This window comes from Erinaceus europaeus, chromosome 17 (genome assembly GCF_950295315.1).
Source record: "Erinaceus europaeus chromosome 17, mEriEur2.1, whole genome shotgun sequence".
Lineage (NCBI taxonomy): Eukaryota > Metazoa > Chordata > Mammalia > Eulipotyphla > Erinaceidae > Erinaceus > Erinaceus europaeus.
The window spans coordinates 36,352,034-36,373,425 of record NC_080178.1 but is presented as its reverse complement, the minus strand read 5'-3'; the positions used below and the strand labels follow the sequence as shown (position 1 = coordinate 36,373,425).

The 21,392-nt window shown below is 38.3% G+C and overlaps 1 protein-coding gene across 1 annotated transcript in view; it reads left to right on the top strand.

Moving 5' to 3' along the window:
- Positions 1-21,392, top strand: part of BBOX1 (gamma-butyrobetaine hydroxylase 1) — a 116,530-nt gene that overhangs the window by 2,169 nt on the left and 92,969 nt on the right. The window lies entirely within an intron of this gene.

Below are 21,392 nucleotides of genomic sequence, written 5' to 3'. Positions count from 1 at the left end.
CAATGGGAAAACCAAGGAAAAACAAATGTTTTCAATCACATCCTTGCTATCTCAAAGTTATCCTGCTTAACAGTGCTCAGGTCTAATCTATAGATGCCTTAAATATTGTCTCCTTGATTTACCCAACTATCACAGGAGGATATTAGACAAATGATAGTATGGAAAATTTTATGTTAAATTTAATTAATTTATTGTGGACCGAGAAATTGAGAGTGACTGGGAGGACAGGGAGATAGAGTGAGAATGAGAGATATTTGCACATTTGCTTCATCACTTGTGAAGCTACCCCCCTGTAGGTTGAGAACCCTGGTCATTAGACACTATAACATGCACACTCAATTGAGTGTGCAAATACCCACCCCCAAGGAAACCTGGTGTTACTATGCACACTAATTTCAATCAATTGATAAAGGTTTCATGAGAAAAGATTTACAAGGCACACATGTAGCATCCCAATTAAAGATGCCTTCCCATACTAAATAGGTGTCAGTGTGAAGAGAGGAAGTGAAGGCAAGGCTATAGAAGCAAATAAAAATGGGTAAAAGATAAAGATAGATAGATACAGGTGATATAGATAGATGATAGATAGATAGATAGAAAGATAGAGAGGTAGACAGATATTGTCAATTCATATCTGTGACCTACGGAGAACTATTGCAGTTTCCAATGGAGGGAATTTGATGATGGGAACGCTATGGAATTATACTCTTATTATCTTATAATTTTGTAAATCACTAATTACTAATAAAAAATGTCTTCCCTAGGTATAGGAAAAAGAGTGGTGACACCTCTACAGATTAAAAAAAAAAACTAATATAGCTTATGTACAAAGTTCTTTCCAGTGCTAACACTCTGCTTCCTATAAAAACAAAATGAAATGATCTGAAACTGAATCATCCATTAAAGGCTAGATGTATAGCCAATAATCCTACTGTTTATAGCAATTATGTCAGAAAGCAGAAAGGAAATTTTCATGTCAGAAGAGGAACCTTCCAAGACTGCCAACCAAGGGGCTCTACCTTCACAACACTTTTTTCAAATCTTCTCATGGATGGAGCCAGCCCCTCACAATATTTTCTTTCCTCTCCTTTGTTATTGTTATTAAGATTCTTACTCATACACTGAAAAATTATCTTTTGATGCAGCTTTTTGTTTGTTTGTTTGTTTGATTGATCTTGAAATACTCTGAAAATCTGAATAAACTACTTTTTTTTTTTTGCAACCATGGTTCTCTCTAAAGAGCTCTTCTTTAAAGCTCACACAATGAATCCACCACTCCCAGCTGCCATCTTTTCTTTTTCTTTATTTATTTCCCTCCCCCTATTTTTTAATTTGATAGGGCAGAGAGAAAATGACAAGGGAAAGAGTGAGAGCAAGAGAGAGAAAGAGGAAGCTTTAGCATTGATTCACTGCTTGTGAAGCTTCCCTCATGCAGGGAACCAGAGGTTTAAACCCAGAATTTATTAACTCAGCCAGGTATACTACCACCTGGCCCAGACATACTTTTCTTCCAGAGAAATTTACTTACAGAAATAGACAAATAATTCAGTATACTAATTTTCACAAATCTTTGTTGATCACTTAACGTCTGTCAGGTACTGAACCCGATTGTAGGTGGCAGATAATTCATGTTTATTATAAAACCTTTAGACTTTTATTAAACAAAAGTTTTAAAAATCCTATTACAATTTTGTTTTATTTACTATTATCAATGATAATTGTTGTAGTTGTAATAACAACAAACTTGCTCACCTTCCTGGATAATTCATATTTTCAGTCAGACACTAGTAAGAGAATGCTTGTGTTAGTTCCCTGAATTCTAAAAAGAAACTGTGAAGATTTTTTTTCTTTCTTTATTGGGGGGTTAATGGTTTAAAGTCAATAGTTAAACACAATAGTTTGTATAAGCGTAATATTTCCACATAAAAATACAGTGCCCACTAGGTCCTCCTCTGCTATAATATTTCAGGAGTTGAACCCTCTCCTCTCACCCCAGAATCTTTTACTTTGGTGCAATACACCAACTCCAATCCAAGTTCTGCTTAGTTTTCCCTTCTGATCTTGTTTTTCAACTTCTGTCTATGAGTGAGATCATCCCATATTCATCCTTTTCTTTCTGATTTATCTCATTTAACATGATATCTTCAAGCTCCATCCAAGATGGAGTAAAAGAAGGTGAATTCACCATGAACCTGAGACTTTGGAGCCTCAGGAATAAGAGTCTCTTTGCATAACCATTATGCCCTCTATCGTGTACACATTTCTCAGTTTTCCACATAATAATTCAACCCCCCTCTAGGCCTCCTCTGCCATTCATGTTCCAGGACATTAACCTCCCACCTCTACCTTACAGTACTTTATTTTGGTGCAGTACACTAGACCCAGTCCAAATTCTGCTTTGTGTTTATTATTCAACTTTATTTAATTTTTTATTTAATTGGATTCATTTCATTGAAGATGCCTTTAAAATTTATATGGAAAAGAGTTCTGCCAATATTTCCTTCTAAGTATTTGGTAGTTTCTGGTCTAATATCCAAGGGATGTTGAAATCCCCTATTACTGTGTTGCTGTTAATATATTGATGTAGTTCTTTCAGTAGATATTTGACGTATTTATATGGTCTCTCATTGGGTGCATAGATGTTAATAATAGTTAAGACCTTTTGATTGACTGATCCTCTGAGCATGAAGTAATGTTCATCCCTGTTTGTTTTTTTTTCAATTTTCTTTATTTTAAGCTCTATCATGTTAGACTGAGAATAGCTATTCCTGTGTAAGGCCATAATACCCTGAACACTCCCAGTTTCCACTGATCTCAGAAGAATAGCTGTTCCTGCCCTTTTTGGGGGGTCTATTGACTTATATGGTAGATTTCCATCCTTTCACTTTGAGACTGTGTTTGTCTTGTTGAGTTAGGTGGGATTCCTGCAGACAGCATATGGGTGGGTTGTGTTTTCTCATACATCTTGCTACTCTGTGCCTTTTAATAGGTGACTTCAGGCTACTGATATTTATTGATATTATAAATACAAGATATTGTAATTTCATTATTCTAAAATTTTAAAGTGTCCAGTTAGATGGCATGATTATGGTGATCTGATTGTTTATAGGAGAACTTTCAGAAATTTTTGTAGGGCAGGCTTGGTGATACTTGATTCCTTCAATTGTTGCTTGTCAAAGAAGGTTTTCATGCCTCCATCTAGTTTGAATGACAGTCTAGCAGAAAACAGTTGTTTTGGTTGAAAGCCTTTCTCATTTAGAGCTCAATATATATCTTGCCATTCTCTTCTGGCCATTAGTGTTTGTGTGGAAAATTTGCTGCCAATCTTACAGGTTTTTCTCTGTGACTCTTTGTTTTTCTTTTGCAGCCTTCAGGATCCTTTCTTTATCCTTATTCCTTTTCATTACTTCTTTCTTAGTTTTCTCTAGTTCATCCTCAATCTTGCTAATTCTGTTTTCTGCCTAATTTATTCTATTCTCTCTCCCTACTGTTGCTTTCTGTAGCTCAGCTGTTCTGTTACCCTGTTCTGATACTGTATTAGCTTGTTTAGCTAGCTGTGCTCTTAGCTCAGCTATTTCAGTTTTCAGCTCTTTAATTACCTGGAGATAGTGTTTTGTTTCAGAGTTTCACTTATTGTTTCCCCATTTCTGATGATATTACTTTCAAACTCTTTCCTCACTTTTGTGACTAATACCTCAATTGGTGTTTGAATCATGTCCTTATTCTTATATGTTCCTACTTTTGGGGGGGAGGGTTTATCTGGGCTTTTGTTATGATTAATTTCTCCATGTTTCTTCTTAGTTTAATCATTGTATATGGTGTGTTATGAGGTCCCTCTTTCGAAACTATTCAATTCACTAATCACACTTGCCTGGATTGATTTGTATCTAAGTAAGGTACTTAGAGAGTTTACAGTTATAGAAATTAACAGTTGTTTCAATATTGTGTCAATTCTTGAGGTGAATCATGGTGGCTGTCAAACCCTCTTTTGTTTTTTATCTTTTCTGTGGGCTATGGAAGTTTGCAGGCTTTTCACTATAAATAGATATTTTAGCTAAATTACTCACTTCTAACCTAGAGATAGCACAGGGTGAGGGAGAGATATCATGTTGTTTAAGCAGAGATTCCCATGCCCCAAGGGTCAAAAGCCCCAGGACCATTTCAGCTACTCTAATAGCAGCCATAACCAGCAGTGCTTGGTCCTGTGAGTTTCTAAACAAATTCTCTTTGTATTTCATAGTTCTGAAGAAATTATTCATTGTGTTCCTAAGTAGAACAATGTGGAAAGGCTGCCACTACATAGACCCACTTCTAGGCCACTGGGAGTGTCTGTCTTCTCCTGAGTTTCCTGATCTGGTCTCTCCCCCCCCCCCCCAATGTCAGCATAGGGCCTCCCTGTTGCTACTTCAGCTTCCAAGGGACAATAGCAATGAAGACTCACAGTTGTACTTGGTGAGTCTTATGGGGTCCTCTCCTCCTGTCAGCAGTTTATTTGTTGATAAAACTCAGACCAGAGGTGGTGCTTCAACTGGCAAATATCTGGACTGTTACCAGTTTCTCCTGACTAAATACAGGCTTTCAGCTCCAGGAATCTCTCCTTAAGCCCCTCTATGTACACAACCTATATGTGTTTACACTCACCCATTACTTGGTGAGTTCTCAAAGTATTCTGAGTCTTGACTTGTGTTTTCAGGTGATCTTCTTTATTAGTCTTAGTTGACTGGAGAGACTGGAGAGATGCAGCTGTGCTACTCTGTAGCCCGTCCCCAAGGAAATTATTTTAAGAAGGAATCAATACATGCCAAATGCTAAAAACAGACACAGTAAATATCCAATAAATGTCAGTTGTTATTACTGCTACTGTTATTATCATTATTTTTATAACTGTCACTCAGAAAGTAAGATAAATTTCCCAAGATTCACAGTATCCTATATGCTTAACTATGCCTTCATTTTTCATTTGGTTTGATATCAGTGGGATGTGAAACAAAATAAATGAAGAATGTGGAGAGGAGTGGCCACTGAAAACACTATTCACTCACTTTAAATGTTGCCAAGCCTAAGCCATTAAGTTTAGTTGCTGGTAATCAGAAACTGCTTGCTTTGGTTAACAAATTACCCAGTGAGCAGGCAGTGGCACACCAGGTTAAGTGCACATGTTACCTTGTCCAAGGACCTAGGCTGAAGCTACGTGCTCCAACCTTCAGAGGGGGAAGAAGCTTACTTAGTAAGTGGTGAAGCAGTGTTGTGGGTGTCTCTGTTCCCTTCTTCTCCTTCCCTCCTTTCTCCACCTCTCTAATTTTTTTTCTGTCCTATCAAATAAAAAATAAAAGAAAGAAACAAATAGAAATGACTGCAAGGAGTGGTAAAGGCTCCCATATAATTATGTGAAAACTTCCATAGATGTAGATTTTTGTAGGTAGGTACCTGTCTATCTAGGATGAAGGGTACTTGGTCATGTTAGCCTCTTTTTTCCCCTCTCACTAAGAATACACTTCTCCTGGTTGCTGTTCCCCCCCCCCCTTTCTGTTTTTATTTGACAGGACAGAGAGAAACTGAGAGGAGAAGGGAGGTTGAAAGAGAGGTGGGGATAGAGAGAGAGACCTGTAGACCTGCTTCACTGCTTGTAAAGCATTCACCCCACAGGTGGGGAGTAGGGGCTTGACCCTGGTTTTTGCACATAATAATATATGCAATTAACCAGGTGCACCACTGCCCAGCTCCCTGTTAGACTCTTTAATAAGTGAAGACTATTTCAGAGAATCCATTGCAGGTTATGAGTGTGTTACAATGGCAGACAATACTGAGAAGCTGTCTAATAGCTCACCTACATTTCACTGCCTTTTATACTCTCATTTACAACTATGTTAAGGAAACAGGCTAAAAACTTTCTGAGGCAAGCTTGAAATTTTAAAGTATAAGTTATTTTAACAAGCAATAAAAGTATCCTATAGAAACTACCTAAACATATGAAATTGCCCTAAAGGGTAGGAAGGTGAAATTTCCCAGAGGAATTTTTCAGAAAATGATTATTAACATTTTATTAATAGGAATAATACTTAGGTATGAACTATAAATACTAAGTACAGGTTCAACAATGTTTTACTGTAAGAGGGAAAACAATTGGAGACAAAATGTTGTATTGAGTAGAAATAGAATACAGAAATACATTGCAAATATTCATCAATACAGAGAGTAGGATTCTAAAAATCATCTGAATATTTTGGACCTGGACCAATCCTTAGAATTACTATATCCAGAGTTAGAATATCAATAGATTAGTCATTTATCAAATATTTTAAAGTGTACCAAATAAGATACCCAGGACAAAAATAGTATACACTCTTGTTAGGAATCTGATACCTTCATAAAGAATTAGAACAAGGGGGCCTGGTCGTGGTGTACCTGGTTGAGCTCACATGTTGCAGTGCTCAAAGACCCAGGTTTAAACCCCCAACCTCCACTTACAGGAGGAAAGCTTTGCAAGTGGTGAAACAGTGCTGCAGGTGTCTCTCTTTTTCTTTCCCTCTCTCTCCTACCCTCGCCATTTCTGGCTTCTCTATCCAATAAATAGAGATAATAAAAAATTTTTTTAAAGAATTAGAACAAGTAGCAGAGCATATTGGAACTTGTGCCTGATTAAAAGTGAACAGCAAGAGTCTACACTGGAAATGTTGGAAAATAAAAGGTTGCATTCTTTATAGTAAATAAAGATTTGTTATAATCACACATATCACACATTCAAGAGATATAAGGGATATTGTTACTGTTTATTATTGTTGTTTTAGTTTTCCAACAGCAAATTTCTCTCTCTCTCTCTCTCTCTGTGTGTGTGTGTGTGTGTGTGTTTCTCTCTCTCTTCCTCAAGGTTAGTGCTGGGGCTCGGTGCCTGCCACACAAATCCATGGATTCTGTGGCCATTTTTTGGATAGGAGAGAGAAATTGAGAGAGAATGGGAAGATGGAGAGAAAGAGAAAAAGATAGACACCAGCAGATCTGCTTCACAGCTTGTAAAGTGACCCCATGTAGGTGGGGAGCAGGGGACTCAAACCAGGCAACAGCATTTTTTTCTGATTATAATAATCATACTTGCAGAATTTTAATAATAAAATGGCAAAGCACAGCAACAAAATACAAAAAAAAATTCAAATTCTCAAACCCTCCTCATCATATAACTAATATGTTCACTTTGGTGTATGTTCTCTCAGTAATTGACATAATTACCTATGTTTGCACATTTTTAAATTATATTACAATAATACATCATGTTGTAGCCAAAACCTACTCTTGGTGTTAGATAGTCTTAGTTGCAAAATATTTTTCAGTGCTTAAATATGTCCAGAGTGTTATACTTTGGATTTTATATATTACTCCACCCTGCATTAATGACTTTGAACATGTCACTGAAATGCTTTGAAATTTAGTTACTTTATTTGCAGTATAAATAAAGTACAGACTCTTATCTATTGCTCATTGTTTTTTCAATGTATTATCTTCTATAATCCTCCCAAGGTGGTATTTCAGATATAGTTTAAGTTTATGAATTGTTGGTTAAAAAAACTGAAAACAGATATGTCCATAGAGTTCGGGGCTCCAGCAGGCCAGGCTAGCTTCACGGCGGTAGACAGAGACAACCAGAGACACATGGCTGGGCAGAGAAGCTTTATTCACGAGCGGGCAAACATGTGCTCTCCTCTCTCTTTCTACTCTGGCGACATAGAGAGACCCTTAAACTAATCACCACACAGATCTGTGTTCCATCTCCTCACGCTGGCACGCCAAGAACTCCGGAACTCTGTAGCATAGGGGGCGGGGAGAAAGTAAGGCCAAACTAGCAAGGGCCAAACCAATTTCTCCCATAGGTGGGGGGAAGGAGACCAAACCAATATAAAACATACAACAATTCCTCCTTTTCTTTTTAACTAAATGACCACAGTATCAGGGGTGTGGGGTGAACAGAAACCTATATCGTACAGGCATTTTCAAAAAAGAAACTGGCACAAACATGGAGGAACATGTAAGACAAGAACCAGTGTGTTGCCAAGGGAAGGCCTGAGGGGGGCGTTTTTTTGCCTCTGGGGGGGGCGTTACTTGCCTCGACGGGCATTTTTTTTTCTCTGTGGGCATTACCTAGCATGGGGGTGGGGATATGGCCTAGAGTCTCGAGGCAGCTGGCTCCAGTCAGTCTTTGAGAAACCCAGCAGCATAAAGGGAAGCTGCTAGTTTTGTGCAAAGTGTCTAAGAGTTGTACCAGTGAGTCCGATAGAAATGCCAGTCTAAAGCAGATGTCCATGGAAGAATGCCAGGGGGTGGAAAGTTGTATGAGGAAGGTCAGCTGCTGAAATTCCGCTTTTCTGTAGAGAACCTGACAGCTGCAATTTACTTAGTATGAAACAAAACTTGTAGCAGGTTAGAAGTTTATCACAATTGATAACTCTATTACAATTGGAAGTCTTTTTTAGTATGATTTTAAGGTTGTTTAAAGTTTAAACAATAGAATGTGAAAGGGTAAACATAAGAAGCATGGAAAGAAAAAAGCCTCATGCATGAGAATCATTAGAATAACCATAGTGCAATCTAACATTTATAATTGAGAAGGAATTTGAGAGTTTTACATATCAACAGCATCCTTTTAACCTTTTGTTACACCCATTCAAGATGTAGACACACCATAGGTGTGTGCAGGTTTTTTTTTGACCAACTTAGTTAAAATATATTGATTTTTAACTAATTTTTAACTCAGACTTTAAATGTAAGTTAATTTTGTCTTTATGAGAACTATGTTGAAACCTTTTTTATTTAACTCTGTCTGGTAAGAATATAGCCTTAAAGTTACATTTTTAACCTTAAAGTTAATGTTTACCAAACTTTAAACACACATGTAAGCATGGTCTTTAATACACAAGGAGAGAAACCTTTGTTACGAAGACATGTCGTTTTAAACATGAATTTAGATCTATACTGTCTTAGTTGTTGGGGGAGGGGTCACCATCCAGAGGTGGCCTCCCGCGCAGCTCCACTTCTAGGAATTGTAGGTTGCGATCTCTGGACGAATCTCTGTGTATTCTAGCTCATCTGCCTTCAGACCCAGGTTTGGGATCTTGGCCAGGGGGCCCAACTTCGGCAGGGAGCCCGCGGTCTCCAGGTGGTCTGGTATCTGTCTAGACTTCATAGCAGGAGGGCGGGCAGGCCAGCCGTGCAGAAGGCGCAGGCCGAGGTGCCCTGGGGTGGCAGCCATGATGGGCCTTGCCCGCCATGTCTGGTGCCCTGTTCTCAGTGGCCAAGCAGCATGGAGGGAGCCCACGCCCAATGGCCTGCGCCACGCAGCGGAAAGCCAGCTCCTGTGGGCTGGCATTGGGCAGAAACCACAGTGTGGCACAGAACAAAATGTTCCAGAAACAGAGAAACAGTCTCATGAAGAAAGGGCAGAGGCCTTTGGAGATCTCTTCACAAGCAGAAGAGAAGGCCATAGTGCATAGGTAGCCAAATTGTCTTCACTTATCTGAAAGATGCGCAGGTCAGGTTCAAGAGGGCGCTATTTGCCCTTAGAGTTTGGGGCTCCAGTAGGCCTGGCTAGCTTTGTGGCAGTAGACAGAGACGACCAGAGACACATGGCTGGGCAGAGAAGCTTTATTCACGAGTGGACAAACATGAGCTCTCCTGTCTTTCTGCTCTGGCGACAGAGAGAGACCCTTAAACTAATCACCACACAGATCTGTGTTCCATCTCCTCACGCCGGCATGCCAAGAACTCCGGAACTCTGTAGCATAGGGGGCGGGGAGAAAGTAAGGCCAAACTAGCAAGGGCCAAACCAATTTCTCCCATAGGTGGGGGGAAGGAGACCAAACCAATATGAAACATACAACACAGATACTTACTCAAGATCTCACAGAAATACAGGATGGAATCAAACATCAAATACAGGCAATTTGTCTCTTCGACTATGCATGCAACCATTAATAATGCTATTAGAAGGATGAACATCTGATTTCTTAACTCCTTTCCTAACTTAGTATCTATGACAAATAGCTGTGAAATAAACAGTTTCATCATATGATTTCCACAACTGAAAAAATTCAAATTTAATTTCAAAGAATGTTCTTTTCTACTTGATTTTGTGTTTTATGTTGAGAAAAGTACAAGTTCCTTATACCTGTATGTGGCATTCTGATTCTTTATGTAAAAGCAACAATACTGATTGATATTACATTTTCCTAGCACTTTCACATATTTTATCACTTTGAAATATAATCCACTTCTGTAGGTGCTATACTAACTAGGACCACTAATAGCATCCACCAATTGATGATCATAACCAACATTTACAGTTAGAAATGTTACTCAAAGTGTTTTGAATCCACATAAAATAATTCTTTGTCCAGATACTATTATTAATTATTTTGCATTACTGCCTTTCACTCATTCATTCAAACTACATTTAATAAAGCTCTCCTATGAATCCTGCAATACTCTAAGATACAGCAGCCAGACAAAAACTCATGCCTTTTTTAATCTTACATTTCAATGAATAACATTAGTGAATTCATTAGAACTCTTCTAGCAGAGGAAGAGACAACAAACAAATGAAAATATATACAATATAGTGAGAGGAAGTGATGTGTACTATTATACATAAGATAGTTAACAAATACCTCTGCCAGGAAATTGGAGATATATGAAGTAAGCCTTAAATCTTGAGTCACAAGCCAAGAATGTAAATATTAGTGGAAAGAATGTTCTCTGTGAAAGAACAAAAAGTACGGAGTCCTTCAAGCAGAGACAACTTTATATGTCTAAAAGGAGAAAGGGATTGAGCCAGTGTCACTGTAGCAGAATAAATCAAAGAACGAATAGCTTAAAGTTAGAAGAGCTGGGGTTAGACAATGTAGGAACTAGATAGACAACATTGGAAAAGTAGATTTGCCTCTGCAGGGTGTTGAATGGTTTAAAAAGGGGAAAAGGAAGAGGAAGTGGAGAAGGAAAAGAAAGAAATGTACATATTGTCTAAATTTTAATATACTAGAGGTCCTTTAGGTCTTTTTTAGATTATTATTTACGTACTAATTAGGTATGTGTATATATTATGCATAATATACAGATATTATGCATAATATGTGAGTTTCTTATATAGGGTACTAATGAATATTTAGCTATTACTCAATATCTTATTTTCATTTGTATATTACTCTAATATGAACATATTAGATGTCTGAGAAGAGTGATAAGATATGGTTCACACACAAAAAAAATGGTTCTAGGAGATTTTCTATAGAACAGAAAAAATGGAGGCAAGAAGACCATTTGGTTATGTGGCTTACTGATAAGAGATGGCAGAAGCATGATATGGTGATATGTTACATTGTACCCCAGAATTGGCACAGAGACTAAGTGTACTACAGATAAACAAAAGTGAAAGGAATTTATGACTAATAGGGTAGTAGTGATGAAGAAGACAGAAATTGGTTTCAGTCATCTTCTAATATGACCCACTACTGCTTTTGTAACAAAATTTGTGTCATTTTCCTCATAATTCTGTATTGATCTAATTTCCTAAATCTTGATGTAATTTCTTCTTTCTTCTTTGAATATGATGCTAACATTGCATCCCTTGGAGTCTGGACTACCTGTCCTCATGAGTAATATGGCTAAATGTGTATGAATGGGATTTTATTTGCTTTCCAAATTATATGGAACAACATACAAGCTCTGGCTGCCCCTTTGTCTTGAAGCTCTTACTTTTACTTACCAGTTTAAATTCTGTCTGTTTTACTTAACGTTTGCAATCAAGGGAAAGTAGAGATTTTCAGTGAAAAACAAAATGCCTCGTAGTTGACTATTTCACAAAAATAGCTATGATTGCACTACAGTTTAGAAAGCTTCCTTTTATTGATATACTCTTAATACCACTATTTATTTCTATTTGTTCTTTATTTCCCTTCCAAGGAGATTTAAATAGAGAAAGCGTAACTAACTATAAAACTTTTGAGGTTTTCTAATCATTTCAGAATTTTGTATCACTTTGGATTTGGTAAGGACACAACATCTAGTAATAATTTTTATTTTAATATGTAGTTACTTGAATAGTTTATATGTTTCACCATCTCCCATTTTTTAGCATTCCCATGAAAAACAGAAGATATTTTGTGTGTCAACAGCTTACTGTTTACAAAAAGGAACCTGACAGCTATGATTAATGAGGTAAAGCTTCCTCGCTCCAGGGTTGGCAGGAATGGCTTGCATTTTCCAGTTGTGAAGTTTCCTCCTGCAGGCAGTTAAAAAATGTGTTTCCTGAACTTCTTGTCTTACTTTGATCTTTTCCCAGATTTTATTCCAAGACCAAGCAAAGGCGGGTGCCTCACTCAACTTTCAAAATGTATGCTTTGCTGGAAGTTCCACTGAGTCAACCACTAATGTTTTCCACATGACTTGACAATGGATTAAATTATAAAGAGTAGAAAATCTAGTGGATTCTTCTTACTCTGAGTTATACTTTTGTCTACTAATCAAGTATCCATTTTCTCCCACTCTGATTTCCCTTCCTCCTTACCTCAATGGAGCTCATCCTCTTCTCCTCCACATCTCCCCATCCCCTCCTACTCTTTTCTCTCTCTCTTTTCTCACTGTTAAGGGAATGGTAGGAGACAGAAGACAGAATCATCTGTATTTTATAAGCTTCAGAATGCTAGTCAATTAATGAAGCAAATTTTGTAACTTCTTTTAGTCCCCACTGCACCATCAGGATTATGACACTGTGTTTGCAGAAATCTTCTGAGCATTTGATAAATCAATGAATAAGGAGGATTTCCCATTATGCTAAACAAGAGTTAGTGTAAGTATTTCCACACAGTTTGACTTGTATAATTCATCAACTATTCTCTCTTAAGAAGAGATATCTTATATGATTTTAGATTAATATAAAAAAATGATTCCAGTAAGTCTCAGACATTCTATTATTTTCTTTTTTTTATTTATTTTATTTATTTATTTCCTTTTGTTGCCCTTGTTGTTTTATTGTTGTAGTTATTATTGTTGTTGTCATTGTTGGATAGGACAGAGAGAAATGGAGAGAGGAGGGGGAGACAGAGAGGAGGAGAGAAAGATAGACACCTGCAGACCTGCTTCACCGCCTGTGAAGCGACTCCCCTGCAGGTGGGGAGCCTGGGTTCGAACCGGAATCCTTATGCCGGTCCTTGTACTTCGCGCCACCTGCGCTTAACCCGCTGCGCTACAGCCCGACTCCCCTATTCTATTATTTTCTATCAACCAGTACTTACCTCCGCATCCTAGGCAGACAATTGAAAGTTCAAAGACAATTGAAAGTTCAAAGACATGTTTGTCACCACTCATATAACAAAAAATACTTATGTACATTTTGATACTGTACAGAAGCATTCCGCCCTATTCAGGGCAAAAGAATAGATGCTGCAATAGGAAATAATTGTAAACTTGTTTGCTCTTCATTTCTCAATATTAATGGTGCCTCTGTTTTATGCCTTAAGGACAGTGGTGATGCATAGAAAGGAAACTCAAGAATTTCAGTACATAGTCAAGTGTACTGAAGGAACTCTCAAAATTTGGCAACAAGGCTACTAAGTTAGAGAGAATAATGTCCACTTTTAATATTTATTGAATACTACTTAGTGCTGTGTGACATAAAAAGTTCCACTTCTAGGCCCATTAGACTGAAAGTTATATTTCATGTGTATTAATCTCTATATGAAATACAGTATCTGTGTGATTTGCTGTCCCTAAATACACAATGATATACTGTAATTGCCAGGTCATAAATTTGGAAAGCTTAAATTTAACTGATTCAAAGCCCACAGAAGTTTATATGTAAGAGTGATTTACTTCTATAATTAGGGGCATTTGCCCATAGCTTTGTATATGTCCCAAAGCTTCTCTAGCTTACCCTGCCTCTGCTCATGCAAGCTCCACTCAAGCTTGCACCATTGGACAAGGACTCAGAATAGGACCTGAGGTGTGCCCTGAGGCACATACTCTTAATAACCTTGAATCTACATCCCTTTCAGTAAAGAAGGTCTGGTGGTGGGAATTCTATGGAATTTTACCACTCTTATCCCACAATCTTGTCAATAATTATCAGACTACTTATTAAAAAATGAAAAAAGAAGCAGAACTTAACCAGTAAATACTAATATGCACCTATATGCTATCAGATGCCTATGCTAATATTCCCCTTCTGTTTCCTCCTAGATCAACCTCTAACCTTTCCTACTCCCAACTTTGGGTGCCAGCTTCTCCTGACTTTTTAATTTTATTATATATATATATATATATATATATATATATATATATATATGAAACATTGGCAAAACATAAGAAGGGGTACAATTCCACACATTTCCCACCACCAGAACTCCATATCCCACCCCCTCACCTGATAGCTTTCCTATTCTTTATCCCTCTGAGAGTTTGGACCCAGGATCATTATGGAGTGCAGAAGGTAGAAAGTCTAGCTTCTGTAATTGTTTCCCTGCTAAACATGGGCATTGACAGGTTGATCCATACTCCCAGCAAGTCTCTCTCTTTCCTTGGTGGGGCAAGGTTCTGGGGAAGCAGGACTCCAGAACACATTGGTGGGTTGTCTGTCCACAGAAGTCTGATTGGCGTCATGGTAGCATCTGGAATCTAGTGGCTGAAAAGAGAGTTAACATATAAAGCCAAACAAGTTGTTGACTAATCATGAACCTAAAGGCTGGAGTAGTGCAGATGAAGAGTTGGAGGAGTGAGGGGGGTCTCTGTTTTGTAGATAATTAGTAGATCTATTTTAATTATATTCCAAAGAGACCATGACTATACTAGTGTTTGTTTGTTTGTTTGTTTGTTTTTTCCCCTGAGCCTAAAATCTGATATGCAGTTACAAGTTATTGTCAGGGAAGATGATGTCATGGCTGGTAAAAGGACCAGAAAGCTGGATCAGGGAAGACAGTAGCTCCCAAACATGAGAAAAGTATATAAATATTGTTGACTGTAAACTCCATCGATTTGATGTGATCTGGGGCCCATATTCAGCTTAGAAGCCTATATAGATCTGAGCTCACATTCTGTGGTCATGAGTAGGAGCATTCCAAGCTGCTCCAATATCAAGACCCATATTCCTCAGGTGTAGCATAGACTATGTTGTCCAGCCTCCTTTTGGAGGATGAAACATTCTCTACCATTGTTGATCCACGGTGAGGGCAAGGTCCTATGAGGGTCTACAAAGGGGTCTATTGTGTTGTTTCAGATATAGATGACTGGTAATATTGGAGAGAGAGATTTATTTGAGATCTAGGCCCATCATGTCTGTTTGAGAATCTCAGGACTACCCAACTGCTGCCCGAGGTGATGGGGTGGCCTGATAGTGACTAAAGAGTTATCGTTAAAAGTATGCCAGTCTCTTGCCTTTATTCAGCTTTTGCAGTACTTGCTTTTGATAAGGTTAGCTTTGGGGTGAGTGAGGGAAGTGTAATAGGAAGTAGGTGAGGAGGGTATCTAAGTCTAAGTAGACACTTTTTCATTATGAACTCTGTACTGACTCACTGTAGACTATTGTGTACTTTTGCTTTCAGGTATATATTTTTGCAATAATTTATGGATACATGTGAATATATGCCCTATCTCATGGAACCTGGTCTATATCTAGGTTTTGGGACTTTATTAGGAAATTATCTGCCTGGAATGGAATTAGAGAGTCCTATGAAAGGAAAGGTCTTGCCCTAGTAAAGAGGCTGAAAGGTTCACATTCCATGCCTGACATCTCTGGACACAGTTGAAAGTGAAGAATGCTGAAGTGGTACTCGTTACATTGATTACTTTGGGAACAGTGGAACCAATATCATTTGGTATGAATTGAGAGAAGCATGCAGAAAAGTGAGCCCCACCCTAGAGGTTCCAGGACTGGAGGAATTATAGGCTCTATAGAAGAACTGGGAGGTTCCTGCTGTCTTAGGGTTTCAGAAGGCAATAGATATTGCTATAGTCATATCATTTATCATTTGGGTTATCTCCTGATAGCTTTCACATTCTCTATCCCACTGGGAGCATGGACCCAGGGTCATTGTGGGTTGCAGAAGGTGGGAGGTCCAGCTTCTATAATTGCTTCCCCGCTAAACATGGGCATTGACTGGTCAATCCATACTCCCAGTCTGCCTCTCTCTTTCCCTAGTAGGGTGAGTCTCTGTGGAAGCTGAGCTCCAGGACACATTGGTGGGGTCTTCAGTCCAGGGAAGCCTGGCCGGCATCCTGATGGCATCTGGAACCTGGTGATTGAAAAGAGAGTTAACATAAAAAGCCAAATTGTTGAGCAATCATGGACCCAAAGCTTGGAATAGTGGAGAGCAAGTGTGTGGGGGGGGTACTCACTGCAAACTCTAGTGTACTACTGCTTTCAGGTATATATTTGCCCTAGTTTATGGATATGTGTGAACATATGCTCTATCTCCTGGAACCTGGTCTATATGTAGGTTTTGGGACTTTGTTAGGAAGTGATCCACCTGGGATGGAATTAGAGAATACTATGAAAGGAAAGGTCTTACCCGAGTAATGAAGCTGAAGGGTTGTCATTCCATACCTGAAGACTCTGGACACAGTCTGAAGTGAAGCATGCTGGGATGGCACTCATTGCATTGATTAGGTTGCAATCAATGGATGCAATATTATTTATTTGATAAGAATTGGGAAAAGCGTACGGGAAAGTGGGCCCTAGCTTAGGGTCCCAGGACTGGGGGAAGTTTAGGCTCTATAGTGGAAGTGTGAGGTTCCTGCTGTCTTAGGGTTCAAGAAGACAATGGATAGTTATTGTTATCATCACATTATTTGGTAATTGGGCTAACTTTGAAAAGTCCCTTTGTTAGACATACAATCAATTTTCCCCCTAATATTAATTAAATAGTGATTTATGTGACTACAATTTAATAGGTGTGTACATAAACACCATTCCCATCACCAAAAGATTGTGTCCCATCTCACCCACCACCACCCACTCATCCTCACCTGCCCAGGAAGCCCCATGTCCACCCTCACCCTCAGCACACAGTTTTTACTTTGGTGCCCTACTTTCAATGTAGTCAGATCCTGCCTTTAGTTTCCCTTTCAGATCTTTCTCAACTTCTGTTGATGAGTGGGATCATTCCATACCTAACTTTATCTTTCTGACTTAGCTCACTTAACATAATTCCTTCTAGCTCCGACCAAGATGGGTCAGAGAAGTTGAGTTCATCGTTCTTAGTAGCTGCATAGTATTCCACTGTGTATATATACCACAGCTTTCTCAGCCACTCATCTGTTGTTGGGCACCTGGGTTGCTTCCAGGTTTTAGCTATTATGAATTGTGCTGCTATGAACATAGGAGTACACACATCTTTTTGGTTGGGTGTGATTGAGTCCTTATGTTGAATTTTAGGAGAGGAATTACTGGGTCATATGGAAGGTCCATGTCTAGCCTTGTTAGAGTTCTCCAGACTGCTTTCCACAGAGGCTGTACCAATTTACATTCCCACCAGCAGTGCAAAAGAGTTCCTCTGTCCCCACAGCCTCTCCAGCATTTGTTGTTGCTGTCCTTTTTGATGTATGCCATTCTTACAGGAGTGAGGTGGTATCTCAATGTTGTCTTTATTTGCATCTCTCTGACAATCAGTGACCTGGAACAGTTTTTCATATGTTTGTTAGCCTTTTAGATCTCCTCTGGAGTGAATATTCTGTTCATATCCTCTGCCCATTTTTGGATGGGGTCATTTTCTTTTTTGGTGTTAAGTTTGCTGAGCTCTTTATATATTTTGGTGATTAGTCTCTTATCTGATGTATGGCATGTAAAGATCTTCTCCCATTCTGTGAAGGGTCTCTGTTTGTGTGATAGTTTCTTTGGTTGTGCAGAAGCTTTTCAATTTGATATAGTCCCATTTTTTTTTTTTGTTTCTGCTTTAGTCTTCCTTACATTGGGTTTGTTTCATCAAAGATGAACTTGAGGTTTAGGTGGGAAAGTGTTTTACCAATGTTTCCCTCTAAGTACTTGATTGTTTCTGGTCTAACATCCAGGTCTTTAATCCATTTGGAGTTGAGTTTTGTTCCTGGTGAGATAAAGTGGTTCAGGCTCATTCTTCTGCATGTTACAACCTAGTTTTTCCAGCAACATGTATTGAAGAGAGCCTCCTTTTCCATTTAATCCTTTGGGCCCCCTTATCAAAGATTAGATGTCCATAGGTGTTGGGGTTTAGCTCTGTGCTTTCTATTCTGTTCCACTGATCTGTGTGCCTATTTTTGTTCCAGTACCATGCTGTTTTGATTATGATGGCTTTATAATAAAGTTTGAGGTCTGGGAGTGTGGTGCCTCTATTTCTGTTTCTTTTCCTCAAGATGGTTTTGGCAATTCTAGTTGTTTTCTGGTTCCAGATAAATGATTGTAGTGTTTGTTCGATTCTCTTAAAGAAGTTTGATGGAACTTTGATGGGTATCACATTAAATTTGTATATTGCTCTGGGGAGAATATTCATTTTCATGATATTTATTCTTCCAATCCATGAGCATGGGATGTCTTTCCAGTTCTTGGTATCAGTTTCTATTTCCTTGAATAGTGACTCATAGTTTTCAGTATACAAGTCTTTCACTCTTTGTCATTTTTTGTATATATCTGTGTCATTTTTTGTATATAGCAACTGGTGGGTTGATTCTGTTCTCCCAGGTTAAGCTTTTAAGAGAAGCAATATATCAAAGACTCAGCCTATGAGTTCATTAAAAAGTGTGAGACATTCAATCAATTTTTCCCCTCTCATATCAATTAAATAGTGATTTAAACAACTACAGATTTATACGAGTGTACATAAACACCATTCCCACCACCAAAAGACCATGTCCCATTCCATCCTCCCTCTCAAACCCCATCCCTCCACAGTGAAGCCGAACTTCTGCCCTCACCCTCAACCCAGAGATTTTTACTTTGGTTCCCTACTTCAAAATCAGTCAAATCCTGCCTTTAGTTTCCCTTTCTGTTCTTCTTTCTCAACTTCTCTTGATGAATGGTATCAACTCTTGCTGACTATGTCTTTCTGACTTAGCTCACTTAATATAACTCCTTCTAGTTCCATCCAAGATAGGTGAGAGAAGACAGGGTCATTGTTCTTAACAGCTGCGTAGTATTTCATTGTGTATATATACCACAGCTTTCTTAGCCATTCATCTGTTGTCAGCTACCTGGCTTGCTTCCAGGTTTTAGCTATTACAAATTGTGGGGCTTTGAACATAGGTCTATACATATCTTTTGGTTAGGAGTTATGGAGTCCTTTGGAATATCCCTAGGAGAGGAATTACTGGGTCATATTGAAGGTCCATGTCTAGCCTTTTGAGTTAAAGTTCTCCAGACTGCTCTACATAGGCTGGACCAATATACATTCCCAACTGCAGTGTAGAAGGGTTCCTTTGCCCCCACAGCCTCTCCAGCATTTGTTGCTGCAGTACTTTTGATGTACGCCATTCTCACAGGGGTGAGGTGCTATCTCAATATTTGCATTTCTCTGAAAATCAGTGACCTGGAGTAATTTTTCATGTGTTTGTTAGCCTTTTGGGTCTCTTCTGTAGTGAATGCTCTGTTCTCATCCTCAGCCCATTTTTGGATGGGGTCACTTGCTTTTTTGAGGCTAAGTTTGCTGAGCTTTTTGTATATTTTTTATGATTAGTCTTTTGTCTGATGTATGGCATGTGAATATTTTTCTCCCAATCTGTGAGGGGTCTCCTTGTTTGTGTGATGGTTTGGCTGTGCAGAAGCTTTTAAATTTGATGTAGTCTCATTGATTTGTTTCTTTTTTAGTCTTCCTTGCAATTGGGTTTGTGTCATCAAAGATGTCTTTGAAGTTTATGTGGGAAAGTGTCCCACCCAGATTTACCTCTAAATATTTTATAGCTTCTAGTCTAACATCCAGGCCCTTGATCCATTTGAATTTGACTTTTGTTTCTGGTGAGATTAAGTGGTTCAGGTTCATTCTTCTGCATGTTTCAGTCCAGTTTCTCCAGTACCATTTATTGAAGAGAACATTCTTTTTCCATTTAATATTTTGGGCCCTATTATCAAAGATTAGTTGTCCATAGGTGTGGGGGTTTAGTTCTGGGCTTTCAATTCTGTTCCATTGGTCTGTGTGCCTATTTTTGTTCTAGTACCAGGCTGTTTTGATGATAATGGACTTATAATATAATTTGATATCTGGCAGTGTGATGTCTCCATTTCTGTTTCCTTTCCTCAAGATTGTTTTGATGATTCTAGGTGTGTTCTGGTTCCAGATAAATGATTATAATTTTTATTCTATTCTCTTAAAAAAAGCTTGGTGGAACTTTGATGAATAGCACATTAAATTTGTATATGACTCTGGGAAGAATATTCATTTTGATGATATTAATTCTTCCAATCCATTAGCAAGAAAGTCTTTCCATTTCTTGGTATCAGTTTCTATTTCCTTGAATAGTGAATCATACTTTTCATTATACAATCTTTGACTTAAATGGTCAGGTTTATTAGGTATTTTGTTGCTTTTGTTGCAACAATGAATGTCAGTGATTTCTGGATATCCACTTCTTCAGATGTAATGTTTGCATAAAGAAGTTTCACTGATTTTTGTACATTGATTTTGTAGCCTGACACCTTGCTATGTTGCCTAATAACTTCACGTAGCTTTCTGCTGGATTTTTTATGTTTTTCTACGTAAACTGTTATATCATCTGCAAATAGTGAGAGCTTGACTTCTTCCTTTCCAAACTGTATTCCTTTGATTTCTTTCTCTTGACTGATTGCTATGACAAGAACTTCCAGTACTATGTTGGAGAGTACTGGTGATAAAGGGTAGCCCTGTGTTGTCCCCAATCTGAGGGGGAATGTTTTCAGGTTCTGTCCATTGAGTATGGACAGAACCTGAAAACAGGATATTGAGGAATATCCTGTCCCCATTTTTTGCAGTGTTTGAGCATGAATGGGTATTGGATTTTGTCAAAGGCTTTCTCTTCATCTATAGAGATAGTCATGTGGTTTTTGTTTTGCTTTTATTGATGTGGTGAATCACATCGATTGACTTACGTATGTTGAACCAGCCTTGCATTCCTGGGATAAATTCCACTTGGTCATGATGAAGAATCTATTTGATATACTGCTGTATCTGGTTGGCCAGGATCTTCTTCAATATTTTGGTATCTATATTCGTCAGAGATATTGGTCTGTAGTTTTCCTTTTTTGTTGTGTCCGTATCTGCTTTCAGTATCAAGGTGATGTTGGCTTCATAGAAGGTGGAAGGGACTGTTCCTATTTTTTCAATCTTGTGGAAGAGCTTTAGAAGTATAGGTATTAACTGTTTCCTGAAGGTTTTGTAGAATTCATTTGTAAAGCCATTTGGTCCTCGACTTTAATTGTTGGG